The following is a 14,413-nucleotide window of genomic DNA, read 5'->3' as shown; positions in this document are numbered from 1 at the left end:
AATAGCATTCTTAATGCTGTTAATAGTTTCTAGATAATACTAATTATACCCAATCACAGATTACTCTTAATTACTTTTTTAATAACATGCAAAATAATCTATTCTAACAGACACTTTATTAATATTTTTTCTAAATATGTGGATAACTAACTATAACATACATTTACTGAATATACTGTTACATGCATGCTTCATTTCACTTGTCAGTTGACCTCAATAGAACAACCTGCAATAGTGACCAAATTCTTTGCAGAATCATGATCTAGTTCATTCATTAATTATAACAGCACATACTTTATTTATAATAATTGAAGACAAAAATACTGATTATTTTTTTAATTACTATGGAATAAGGGCTATCATGTTTTTAAAAGACATTTATTCTCAAATAGTGGTTTATTGTTAAGGTAATCTCCTGTATTCCAGTTTTTTGATTTATCAAATCATGCTTTATTGCCAGCAAGACTAGAAGTTAAACAGATATTACTGCCTCATGAGATTTCTGCTGCCTTCTAGTCAATAGCCTATTTAAAAGATTGCAAAAACAGTCTTTAACTACATTTTCTCTGTATTTTTGTTTTTGATAAAGGCGAACCCAGAAGACAGGGTAGTTACTGAAAATTGAAAGCAAACACCAGAGAACTGGCATTTCTTGAAGCACAAAATGTTCAGTGAAAATGGAAGAGAAGTTTCAAGGCTATTTTCTTGTCATTTGGGCCATTTTATTTTTTTGTAGGTTTGGATATTTGTCATGAAAAGTACCAGTCCCTTGGCATCTGCTAATTCTACAGCTGTTCCTAGCTTTAGTTTTTCTCTTTCACAGGAGAGGTATCATGCTGAATGCTGTCAAGATGTTGCAGATAATACCTGCCAAGGGGCAGATGCAGCTATGGAGGTCATACAGAACCTCCTGGAAGATTTCCCATTGCATTAGTGTCTTTTGCCACATTTTGGGAAAAACAGCTAAGTTAACAGGTTGGAAATCTGGTTAGAAAGAAAAGATTTCCAGCGGTTTTTTCAAAGAACCACTTCCTCATTCTAAGTAAGCTCAGCACCTTTACAGCAGTCTAGAAATCCTAAGGCAAAGGATTTGTTTTTGTTTTTGTTTTTTTGTTTAAAGGCTAAGTTTGGAAACTCTGAGAACTAAAAGTCCATCATTCAGATATTTGTTTTGGGTTCTATAGGTTTTGGTTGCTGATTTGTACAGAGTAGGTTAGATGTTTTATCAAGACTGTACTATCCTGATAACTTCTGAAAACCAGCAGTATCTTTACAGTTATATATGTACTCAAAACCATGTTGGGAAGTATCAGGTCTCTTTCCAGTTTTTTTTAAATTCAGATACTTAAATAATTTTGATCTTTCTACTTCCATAAGGTAAAGCAAGATGGCTGCCATATGAAGTATGAATCACACCTAAAAGGATTTTATTATACATAATTAGAGCTATGGCTTTGTCCACTTGAAGTTGTTAGTAATACTTCTTAACACAGGGGAACCCAGTTTAATCAAAGGCAGTGCATGAAGCCTAGTTGCATTGACTAACATTCACTGGTTTACCTTTAAGCAATATGAACTATTGTTTGGGATTAAAATCTTTGGCAGAGGCAGCACTGAGTACAGAGCAGAATGACTCCAATGCAGAAACACCGTTTCCCTCTCTTTGCAGGGGTAAACTTGTTTCCCCAACACAGGGACTATAAGAAAATACGAGTTAGTAGTTACTTGGGCAATTCAAGTCTGGGCTCCCCAGTGATGTAAGCATCATAGGCATGAAGTTTTATTCTTCACACATGCACAACTGCTGGATGATTTTTCAAATAATGAAATAATAATTGCTGTGAGATGCTCTCTGATCCTCTCTTTCATGAAGTCTTGTAAATAATCACATTTTTTTTAAGAAAAGTTCAAGTGACTTTTTAAAACATGATGTCAAAACCAAAGCTTGCTTTTAGAGATAATCCTCAGTGGAATGACTTTCAGCTGAATAATGCTTTGTCTTTTTATTGACAGGTCTTAACTTCTTTATGTCTTTCTGTTTGCTCACATCAACCTTGTTATTTTTTACTTTGCAAGAAAGCAAACAGCCTACAAATCTTTTCTGCAGACAAGTCAATACATTTTTATACTTTCTGGTGTTTTATTTTCAGGGAAGTTCACATGGAGAGGTTGGGCATGAAGCCAGATGTCCTGGAGGTAATTCCTAGAGCTGCAGCAAGCTGTGCACTTACAACTGCTTTGAACAAATACTTCCAAATGGCACGCTCACTGATACTTGTCTGTTGAGCTGGGTTCAGGAGAGAGATGGCTCATGATCTGTTGTTGCCCTGTGCCATTGCTTTGTGCTCTGATCCAAGAATGGAAGAAAGTTTGAGGAAGGTGAGTGTGGGGGAAGATACAGGTATTTTGAAAGTCTGAGTGTAGATGACATTTAACAGGGATGAGAAGTTTGAGTGATACAGTGATAAGCTGTAATGCAAATTTGAAAAAGGCAACAGTGATTCATTTTCAATATCTAAATAATTTAACTTCCTCTTTCAAAAAATTCTGTATCAGTATGCATCATCTTAGAATCCTGCTACACTGGTGAGGTGAACAAAGGCCTAATTCTGAAAATTCTTATGCATAAATCTCTTCTGCCATATCATGGAAGGAGCCAGAGATTTCAGGCAGTTGGAGGAAGTGCGGAAACAGACAAAGTAGGAATTGCTATGCTGGAAGGACTAGAAATAAAATTGCCCCCAGATTTGGGCTATCTGTTCTAAGTCATCTTCTACATCCAGAGCTCTGCACAAAGCCATCCTTATAAGGGTACTAGTTTTCCTCTTGCAACGTGACCTGATAGAAAAATGGCATTGGGAACATTCCACCACCAGCCACACACAGACAGTGGGCTGTTGCAAGAATTTTCTAGTTTTCATGCTTTCATGGATGATTAGAGCTAGATCATATCTCTTTAGCTTGCTTGTGATAATGTCATGAGATGAGATGTCAGAAACTCCACAAAAATCAAGATATGTCACAACCATTCCTTTCCCCTTATTCACCAACCAAGCCACACCATCAAAGAAAAACTATGGTCTGTTCATAATAGTTGACTATTTTTATTAATTATGTTAGTTCCCAGATGTTTGCAAACTGGTTTGATTTAGAAATTTTTAAGCCAGAGTTTTGTAATTCTCTGGGTCCTCTTTGAATCTTTTTTTTTTTTTCTTCCTCACTACTCCAGTGGGATCAGTTTTGACCTCCACAAGATCCTCAGTAAAACTACTTGGAACTGAGATATTTGGCTAATCTCTCTTACTTAAACAACTTGTTCTTTCTCTGTTTTGGCCTCTACACTACTGCTTTCTTAAAATTAATTTTGCTAAGTGTGTAATTGCAGTCATCTTCTTGAGCGTTTGTAAATCTCCATGGTTTTTCAACCAAAGCATTAAAATACAAGATATTTTTAAGGTCAAGGTTAAAATCTTATAAAACACAGCAGCAGTTGATTTTGCTAGAAGTGCTTAGTGCCACTGGGGGAAATTCCTAAGGACTGGGAGAAGTTCTGGCTTGAAGAAGAAGGATCTAGGGAACTGCAGGCTTTTCAGCCTTACCTTGATCCTTGGGAACTGGGAATAGTCAGCAGGGGTTTATGATGGAGAAGACTTGCCTGATCAACCTGATAGCCTTCCATGACAAAATCACCAGTTCACTGGACAAGGGGAAGCAGAGGATATTGTTTATCTTTACTTCAGCAAGAACTTTGAACGCTGTCCTCCATAACAGCCTCATAGACAAACTGATGTAGTATAGACCAGGTAAGAGGACAGCAAGCTAGGCCAAAAACTGTCTGAACTGCTGGGCTCAAAGGATTGTGATCAGTGACACAAAGACCAGCTGGATCCTGGTCACTAGAGGGCGATCCCAGGGGCTGATACTGGGGTCAATACTGTTTGAAATCTTCATTAATGACCTGGATGGTGGGACAGAATACACCCTCAGTAAGTCTGCAGACAATACAAAATGGGGACGAGTGGTTGATGCACAAGATGCCATTCAGAGGGACCCCGAGAGGCTGAAGAAGTGGGCAGAGAGTAACCTCATGAAGTTCAACAAAGGGAAATGCCAAGTCCTGCTCCTGTGGAGGAACAACCACATGCAACAGCCCAGGCAACTGGGGGTCAACCAACTGGAAAGCAACTTTGCAGAATAGGCCCTGGTGGTCCTGGTGGACCACAAGTTGAACACGAGCCAGCAACGTGGCCTTGCAGCAAGGAAGGCAAACAGCATCCTGGTTTGCATTAGCAGTATTGCCAGCAGGTCAAGCGAGGTGATCTTTCCCCTCTAATCAGCTCTGGTGAGACACATCTGAGTAACTTGTTCAGTACTGCCACCCCTCAGTACAAGAGAGTCATAGACGTGCTGGATCAAGTCCAGAGAAGGGCCACAAAGGGGATGAAAGGACTGGAGTATGTCACATATGAGGAGAGGCTGAGAGCTGGGTCTGTTTAGCCTGGAGAGGAGAAGGCTCAGGGGAATCTTATCAATGTGTATAAATACCTGATGGGAGGGCATAAAGAAGATGGACCCTGACTCTTCTCAGTGGATGCTCAGTGGCAGGACAAGAGGCAATTGGCATAAACTGAAATACAGGAAACTCCTTTTTAAGAAAACACTATTTTACTGTGAGGGTTGTCAAACACTGAAACTGTTTGCCCAGTAAAGCTGTGGAGTCTCCATCGCTGGAGATATTCAGAATTTGACTGGACACAGTCCTGCTCTCCTTGACACTTCTTTGAGCAGGGATGGTGTCCTAGACGGTCCTCAGGGGTGCCTTCCAACATCGTCTCTTCTGTGATTCTATATTCAGCTAGGATTGCATCCTAAACACAGATCATTCATTTCCAGTGCAATGCCCTTTAGTTATTACTTTGAAAGAAAAAAATGCACTGTTCTTCAGAGTGTAACAAAATTTGAGTGCTGGTGAAGTCTGCACATACATGTTGAACATACATCTCTGACATGGTGCTCACAGGAGAGAAATTTAAGAAAGACAGTTACCTTTTTTTTTTTTTTTTGTGGTAATAGTTGATCTTTATTAGAAATGAAAAGGCTGGCAGAGGTATATAATTTTATCTAGATTTGCTTTATTTTCTTGTGCACAGTGGTTGTTGGCTCATTAGGTTATTTTCTTGCCCTCTGACTCATGTATCTGATCTGAAACATCATTTGCCTGCTAGTAATTAGTATCTCTGTCTCTTTCTCATTAAAGTAGCCAATATGCTTTCCTACTCCAGAAGAAGCTGAAATGAGTATTTATAAATTACTAAGAGAGAACCTTAGGACTATTCCTTTTATTAGAAGGGCTTCTCTTTTCACAGGAGTTGTAATCCAGACTGTTCAATTTAGCTGCCTGTGTTTTAGAAGAGCAGGTCAATGCAGTCCACCCAAAAAAACTGTTTAAATTTCCTAACCAGTCAGTGCACTTGTGAGGCTGACAAAAGGAGAATCAGGACATTTCATGGAGGCACTACCTTTTCTCCTTTGACTGGCTTGGAAAGTCTTTAAAAACATCCAATCCACCTAAATCCACTTCTCTCCATGTAGGCTGTATGTCCTGTAAGGTGCCTTCTTCCACTCAGGCTCTTTTGGGGATGGCTGTTATTGCCAATGACTCACCTAAGATAGGTTATGTACTCCAGAAAGGGTGGGGAGACTGAAAGTCCCAAAGTAGTGTCCTAAACATCAACTCAAAGAGATATTAGTCTCTCGGTGGGTTCCAAAAAAAGCTCAGGGAATGAGGAGAGAGTGCTGTCTGTTTTCTGGGTAAGATCAGTGGTTTTAAAGGGTGACCAGAGAGCACACTGTACATGGAAGAACAGTATGAAAGCATGAAGCCCCAAATTACCAGTCCTAGGAAGCATCACTGCACTATAGCAAATAAAGCTTAATGTTCACTTCAATCAGCTTGAAAGAGAACATTTCAATTCTATTTAATGCACTGAATAAGAACTGATTAATGAATGTTGAAATGGTTTATTGCCATCAAAACTCAGAGAATCCTAGACTTTTCTGTCATGTCTAAATTGAAATATTCCAGTAATCTTCATTCCATGACAAATGCTGATATTTTGACTTTTTTTTTTTGTCCAACCTGGAAGAAAAACTGAACTTTAATACTGCAGTTTCTTAAAATCATGTTTTTGACTTTTCACCTAGATGCAAAAGAATTTACTTGTTGTCGTGGTTTAACCCCAGCCAGCAACTAAGCACCACGCAGCTGCTCACTCACTCCCCCCCCATCCAGTGGGATGGGGGAGAAAATCAGGAAAAGAAGTAAAACTCCTGGGTTGAGATAAGAACGGTTTAATAGAACAGAAAAGAAGAAACTAATAATGATAATGATAACACTAATAAAATGACAACAGTAGTAATAAAAGGATTGAAATGTCCAAATGATGCGCAGGGCAATTGCTCACCACCCGCCGACCGACACCCAGCCAGTCCCCGAGCGGCGATTCCCCGCCCCCACTTCCAGTTCCTAAACTAGATGGGACGTCCCATGGTATGGAATACACTGTTGGCCAGTTTGGGTCAGGTGCCCTGGCTGGGCATGAGAAGCTGAAAATATCCTTGACTAGAGTCTAAACACTACTGAGCAACAACTGAAAACATCAGCGTTATCAACATTCTTCACATACTGAAGTCAAAACATAGCACTGTACCAGCTACTAGGAAGACAGTTAACTACATCCCAGCTGAAACCAGGACACTTGTATATCTGTGTATTGGGTTTCCATGGCAAGGTTTTGGTAGCAGGAGGGGTACAGGGGTGGCTTCTGTGAGAAGCTGCTGGAAGCTTCCCCCATGTCTGTGCTGCTCGGGCGGGAGGAGGCAGAGAAAATCAGGAGTAAAGTTAAGCCTGGGAAGAAGGGAGGGGTGGGGCGGAAGGTGTTTTAAGATTTGGTTTTATTTCTCATTATTCTAGTCTGATTTGATTGGTGATAAATTAAACTAATTTCCCCAAGTCGAGTCTGTTTTGCCCGTGACAGTAATTGGTGAGTCATCTCTCCCTGTCCTTATCTTGAGCCTTTTATTATATTTTGTCTCCCCTATCCAGCTGAGGAGGGGAGTGATAGAGCAGCTTTGGTGGGCACCTGGCATCCAGCCAGAGTCAGCCCACCACAATCTGTTTTTATAAGAGACCATAAATCACATAGCAATTGGTATTCTCCCCTATTTTCATTTTCAGTGAATAGTAGCATTTAAACAACCTTAATCCCAGGAAATTATGGAAAAGGAGATAAGAAATAAGTAGTAATATTATAAAAACCTGAATTTTCTAAAAACTTTCAGTAGTGCACACAAAGTGTTCTTCCTTTCCAGTCTTGAGTTTCACCTATGCAGTTAAATGCAAATGACTTCCTGCTTCAAAAGTGCTAAGAAAATGTTTGCAATAAGATTTAGTTCTTATATGACTACATTAGTGTTTGGCCTGGTGTGGCTGTGGCTTTTCATGTGTACTTTACAGAAATATATATATATAAAAATATATAGCATATGTAGTACATAAACAAGTAATTTATATAAAGATATATATCGTATATATTTAAAATTTTATTTCTAAGATACCCTTTAAATTGAAGGATGAAATGAAAGTGGTTGGAATGTGATAGTTCCTAATAAGAGCTTACTATTTTGCAAATAATGCAAACATAACTTTTGATTTAATCTCTCCTTTGTTGTGTATATATGCACATTGAGATATGCCTGATGAGTAAAATCTTTGGAACTTTTGCTTCTTCTACACTCTCTGACGATGTGATGATAAAGTAGTTATGTCAAACCAGGAACTACTTCATTATAACATGATCAAAGGGAAGTGCAAAACACCAAGGCATTAGTACTCAAGAATGTAATGATATATAAATAGCTCAGAGAAAGTGATAGCACAACTTCAGAAGTTGTGCCAGCAATTGGATTCAGTTATTTGCTTGCTTCAGAGAAGTCTGGTGCTAGGGAAAGAACTAGCTGGGATCACTGCTGCCCCTGTGTTGTGGGAGACACCATGATGCGGTTGTTTGCAGCCCTGGACTGGCACTTGAAGGGTCGTTAGGAGAATTGCTAGGTATTGCCACAAGCCTGTCTTGTATGGGTGGGTGTCAGAGACTGAAATGTCTTCTCATTTGCATGGGCAACTACTGCTTGGGTTGCTGCTAGTACTACAGAAATGTCCAAAAGCATGGTTAAATGACTGTGGAGCATATCTGTCACACGAACAATGTATTCATCTGTCTCCTGATGTTTTAGGGTGGTAGAAGAAACCAATGTACAGACCTGCAAACCTCTGCTTATTAGGTACTGTTAGAAATAAAATCCCAGTGCAACTTTGAAAGAAATATAGGCTATAGTTATGGGCAGGACTAGGAAACCTTAAATGAAGGCGACTAGTGGTTCACGAACCTGTTTCTGTAACAATAGTCCTTGTCTCCTGGGGAGGCAGTCGAAAGCCTAGTATTTCCCAGGTTCCCTCATCTGAGCCTCAGCCTAGCTAGCCATAAGCCTAGTAATCTCAGTCATAGTCTGGGAAGAGGTGTTGACCTCTGAGCAGTTTCAGCTCCCTCAGGGTTTGGTATGGTGTGGGGGTTGCCAGAGTATTGTGTCCTTCCCTGGCTTCATTGGGCTAGTCCAGTAAATGCTGCATTTGCTAAGCTGACACCCAGGGAGGGCTGAAGGTCTCTTGCAGCAGAACCCTGCTGCTCAGAAGCACTAAGGGATCTACTGAAAATGGCACTTTGGGGTACACCTGTACCTTGGCATGTAGCATTGGTTACACAGCACAGAAGCAGATGTCCTCATGTGAGACCAGTCCTAAGCCCACTCCCTAGCTGCTTTGGCAAAGTCCCCTGGAGACTCTTCTGTCCTGAAGCACTGAGGTCTTGCATAGCAAATTTTTTATCTCCCTACCTCATTGTTCCTTGGGAATGGACTTTATATTGATTGTGGCAAACAGCCAAAGCCCTCTGAGGTGACAGGCACTTGGTGAGCATGAAGAATGGTGCTGAGAATTATGTAGATAAAAGTGGAGAGAAAGACAGTGGAGAAAATGATTGAGGAGATAGCATTTTGTACTGGGGTAAAACACTCCTGTTGGTGTTCCATCTCTTCTCTAAAAGAAGTAGGCGACTACTTTCATACATAGCAGAGAAGAGAGTTGTGACACTGATGGATCTGACCTTTACAGCTGGTAGGAGAGGGCAAAGAGGACTGAGCAGGCAGAGGCCCCATTGGTGTATGGAAGCAGGTTACATCCAAGGTGATGGACATGTAGGTGTGTGTCACTGGCAGAGCACCTGGTGCAACCAGTTGGTATTGCCCTGGACTCACACATCATATACCGAATTGATTGTTGCACCCTGGTTTTGGCTTACTGCCATTAATGCAGTGGGGACCCTTTCTGGGAGTGCAAGCTGTCCCTCTAAGCCAAAGGGTGGGTGGGAGGTGGATGCTGTATCTGTTGATAGTTGGTCTGGGCGGCTATTGCACAAGCATGCTAGTCCATCATTGCGGTTGTCAATGAAAGCCCAGGTCTTCCAAAGGAGGAGTCACACTGGGGATTCCTCTGTGGTATGGTGGGGTGAACACGCAGGGAATGGGGCCTTATGTTACTACCATGGCTGCTTCAGAAGGAAGGCTGCTGGCCTTTTTGTTGCTTTGGCTGTATTTTCATCCAAAAAAATTTGCAAAAGTTTTAGGAGTTCAGTAGTATGTGGATCTAAATAGGAAGTGGGAGTCTGAATTCAAGGTGAAATCAGGGCTAAAATTCAGATTTGGTACAAAACTTGTTACCTGCTCTTGTGAGATTTTTGGTATCTTAATGGTAAAATTCTTATGATGTCATTTTCATCTTGTCAGACTGAAACCAGAAAACTGACTTAATTAGTTTTGAATCTGATAAGCAAATTGCATGGTTTCAGATGCGGGTTCATTGTTTAGACCTGTCTGTCCAGTAACAAAGGTATGGCTGGAAAGGGTCTCCACAGATACAGTCTAATGGAAAAACCTCCTTACCATGCCATCAACATCATAGAACTCTTCTTCCCATCTTCATATTTTGTCATACTTGAGCAATGCCACCAATAAAGCAGTGTGAATGTGTTAATTTTTAACAAAGTTAAATGTAGTAAATGACACCACAGTAAATTGCGGCACTGACTAATGAAGCTGTATTTGTTTTTTTCTTCCTATAACTTATGATGAAATGTGCAAGAAAAAAAGAAGTTTTACAAACACTGTAAATCCCACTGTGAGTTCATTAGTCAAATCAGAAAGCAGTTGTACTTTTTAATAGGCATTTTTATATATCATCATAGGCCTGGAGCTGTAAACTTTAAATCCTTAATTTAAATATAAGGCTGCTATAGCCATTAGCCTGGTGTGTAATCTCAGATAAATACTAAGGTAATTTGTTTGCCTCCCAGCATTTCTGAAGTAAAGAGTGTATACTATTACAGCAAAAGTGAGCAGTATGCTGTAAAGGAGATGCAGTTATTACTGCTTTACAATGACTCTTGCAGTTTATTTTCTTACTAGGATAAAAAGGTTTATCTGAAAAATAGAAAATTAAATTATCACATGTATGAAAGTCTTTTCATGTGCAGATAAAACAATGATGAAGACGTGTGAAAGTCATTATTTTCTTATGCATGCTGTATGTATGATGAGTACACTGAGGTTCTGCAGCCTGTATTATTTTGTAAAATAAGAGCAGGTAGTCAGAGCTGTTCCTTCTGGCCTTAGAGTGAGCAAGGGTATTTGTGTGTGTATGTTTAGTGGAAAGAAATTAAGATGGGTATAATAGATACTATTTATTTACTTCTCTGTTCACTCACATTTGTAATAGCTATATAATTAACATTCTTTCAGGCTCAGAACACATTTATAGTTAACACATTTCCATTGCTGTTACTACACCGTGACTGGATGAATTTGCCTCCTCACTGAGATTTGGTATCACACCATCTCCCTGATTTCCTATTTTTCAAAGTTATATTTCATTACATCTTGACATTTTAATGTTAGTTGCCAAAGTCTTACAATGACAACAATTTCACTTGATTTGCTTTCTGTGCATATTTTCCTTTTAGTAATATTGACTTCCATCATTGTCTGATATAAAGTCTCATATATTTGTGACAGCTAAATTGAATACAATTTCCTTGCAAAATGTCAGTGATGTTCTGGAGATGGTGATGACCAGTTTATTTTGAAACAAAAGTGAATACTTGTGAATTTTTTAGTTGTTCTATGAGAGAACAGGTGCACTCATTGGAAGCAATTAAATATCTTGCATTTCACTTGAATGACGCTAGATGGCCTTCCAAATATTTTTTTGCTGCTGTTCTATACCGTAATATAAGGAGTAGTATGGTATACATAAACTTCAGACCCAGGGTATTACCTGGTGACCTGCATTCTGCTCCTTACTAGTTATGCTTGGGTACATAACTCTTCTAAACCAATTACCAGTATACCATAGAACTACACCGCATCATCGTTTTGGTTGTCTTCTGTGGTAGTAATTTGTTGGTGTAAATAGCAGGATTTTTTTTCTTTAAATCTTAAGACAGTGCAAGTGAACAAATATTAGTGATTATTCTGTTGTGGCTAGAGATGGATGACTTTCTAGAAAATAAGTTTGTTGGAAAACATACAGTTTTGAGATTGTGAATTATATTGACCAAAGATGTAAATAAAAAGAGATTTTGTCAGCATTTTTCTGAGCACGAATTATTTCTTGTCAAAGTAACATTGGGGAACTAAAGGCACATGAAAATCATTCGTCCACTTCCAGCCACAATTGTTGTTACTGTTCATTGTTTCAGTGATGAAAAGCCCCTATTGTTCCAATTTAGCTCAATCCAAAGTGCACCCCCACCCACTTCTAGTTGGAGAAGCTCGATTTCACTATTAAAACTGCTATGTGAATAAACATCCCACTGAAATTACCTGATCAATAAGGTGAACATACTGTTAAGCTGGAACAGACAAGGTTCATCTAACCTGAAGGATTAAATTTGCCAGCAGAGTAATTAATTTTTCAGTGCAACAAGTAATGTGTTTTACTTCATAATTTTGAATCCCTGTGTCTTCAAATTACCAGATGTGTCTTGCAGTTTATCAAATTGCTCATTTCTCATTGTGATTATCTTGTCAGCATGCTTGAAAGACATCTTATGCCCACTTTTTCCTTGTGGACTCTAATCCTTTAATATTTTTCTATGGAGAACAACTGCTGCTCAGTACAGTGTGCTTTTTATTGAGGATGTGGGCCAACTGTCACTGAAGAAAGTGGAAAGATTCCCAGTGACTTGAGCTGAAATTTGATCAAGCCCATGGGAAGCTAATCAGCACAGGAAATATACACATGCTTGTCCTATTACTGTTTATTTGTGTCTAAGTAAACGGAGTACCACCAAACTTGCAAATTAAGCTGCCTCCAAAAGTTTTCCTACTTCTCATATATTGCCAGTATAGATTGACAGCACATATAAGTAAATCAGTGATGACATTAGACATATGCAGTCAGTGTATGAAGCTCCACACTTAATTTGCCCCCATGCTGTTTGCCTTTTCATGTGAACTAATACGACTGATGGCCCCATGGGTTGCAATTTGTGCCAGGCTACCATGTCTGGGTTCTATCTGAAACAAGGAGTTTAAACATTCAAGTTATACAAGAATAGCAAGAAGATTACTAAAACAGGGAAGCAACTACAATTATTCATGTGTTTTTTTCTGGTTTTACTATTCCTTTTCCTTTTTCTTTTTTTTTTCTTTTTTTTTTTTTTTTTTTTTTAATCTGTTAAACATAAAGTGATAGTGGATTGAATCCCAGTCTTTGATGATGTGGAGACACGAGTGGGAGACGATGCAATATTTTGCCACCCTTCTGATTCCTGGAAGCTTCCAGTGGCAGCTATGAAATTCAAAGTGGAGGTCTGGTGAAATTCCAATCAACTGTGATGCTGAAGAGACACGATCAGGTCAGGAACTATTTGTATTGCTTTTGTTACCACTTCATAGCTCTATAGTTTGCTCATTTTTCTCTCTCTGCTGCTGTGTACTAGTTTTCAAGTGTGAGGTCTAGTGAAATGCTGTTAGAGTGGAAAGATACTATTCAAAACAAGGTATTCTAGAGACAGACCTTTAATGCCTTGTTCAGTTTTGAAAAGACTAGATTGTACTGGTTGAGGTAAGCATAAGGATGTAGGAAGGTGAGCTACTCGTTTGGCTAAAAAATTGCCTTGAAGTCAAAACCTTTTGCAATCTGCTTTTTTTTTTTTTCTACTGAGAAAGGTAATACTTTTGTATGACCTATCTGGACTAGAGAAGTAAACGAGGCCAGGGCACAAATTTGAGAACTGGCACATGATGGACCATATGGTTTACCTGTTAGCATGCTGTTGACATAGTTCCAGTGCAGGATGGGCCACCCTCTCTGCGGGTGAGGAGAGAAAGGGGAATGTAGCATCAGAGCTCAAGGCGTGCTGTGCCCTTTGCATAAGGGCCAGGAAATTGGCCCTGGCACATCTTATTTAGTAGCAGACTGCTTCGGGGGCTCAGAAAAGATCTGGATTCTCTTATTCATTTAATTAACAAGTAGCTTGAATTCTTGTTATATTTACACATTAAAATTAATTGTTTTATTAAAATAGTATTATAATGAGAGCTAAAGTGCTTTCTGATGTTACAAAAACATATCATGATAGTGGCAGCTGTCTCCCAAGAATGACTCCTGGTCAGAGCTTAAGTCTCATCAAGTTAATGTCTAATTCCTTCTCCCTTTCCCAGCCTTAATTGCTGGATAATTTTTGGTAGCACTGTCTGCAAGTGATTACATTTAAACTTTTCTACACCATGTCAGTTCCAGGAGGAAAAGTTTAAGGTCCTCTTGATTACACTACCCTTTTTGGAACAGGCTCCTGGTCCAAATATGGGCGCTCTTGAAACAACGCTTTTTTGAAGGAAAAGAGTTTTGATTTTGAAGCATCCCACACTGTGGGAATATGATGTGTTGTAAACAGAGATTGAACAAAACATCCAACATTATAAGTGATGCTCAAAATAGCACCCAGATAAGTATAGATCATAGGTTTCAGTTCCTGCACTTACCAGAAAAAGGATTATGTGGAGATTGTATTGGGACCAAATGACTTCTTATCTACTGTCTGTGGGGTTTTTTGACCCTTCTTCTGAATCACTGTCACTACTAGTCTGTCTGTTATGATTTATTTTATGTTTAAATTCCAAGTGTTTTGGAACAGCATTTTGTTCTGTGTTTTGATAGTGTCTAGTGTAAATGGCTTGTGGTCTTTGACTAGGAACCAAACTAAACAGGAATTAAAATAATATTAGTGCATCATCT

Source organism: Haliaeetus albicilla, chromosome 18 (genome assembly GCF_947461875.1).
Source record: "Haliaeetus albicilla chromosome 18, bHalAlb1.1, whole genome shotgun sequence".
NCBI classification, from domain to species: Eukaryota; Metazoa; Chordata; class Aves; order Accipitriformes; family Accipitridae; genus Haliaeetus; species Haliaeetus albicilla.
Note: the sequence above shows the minus strand (reverse complement) of the source record.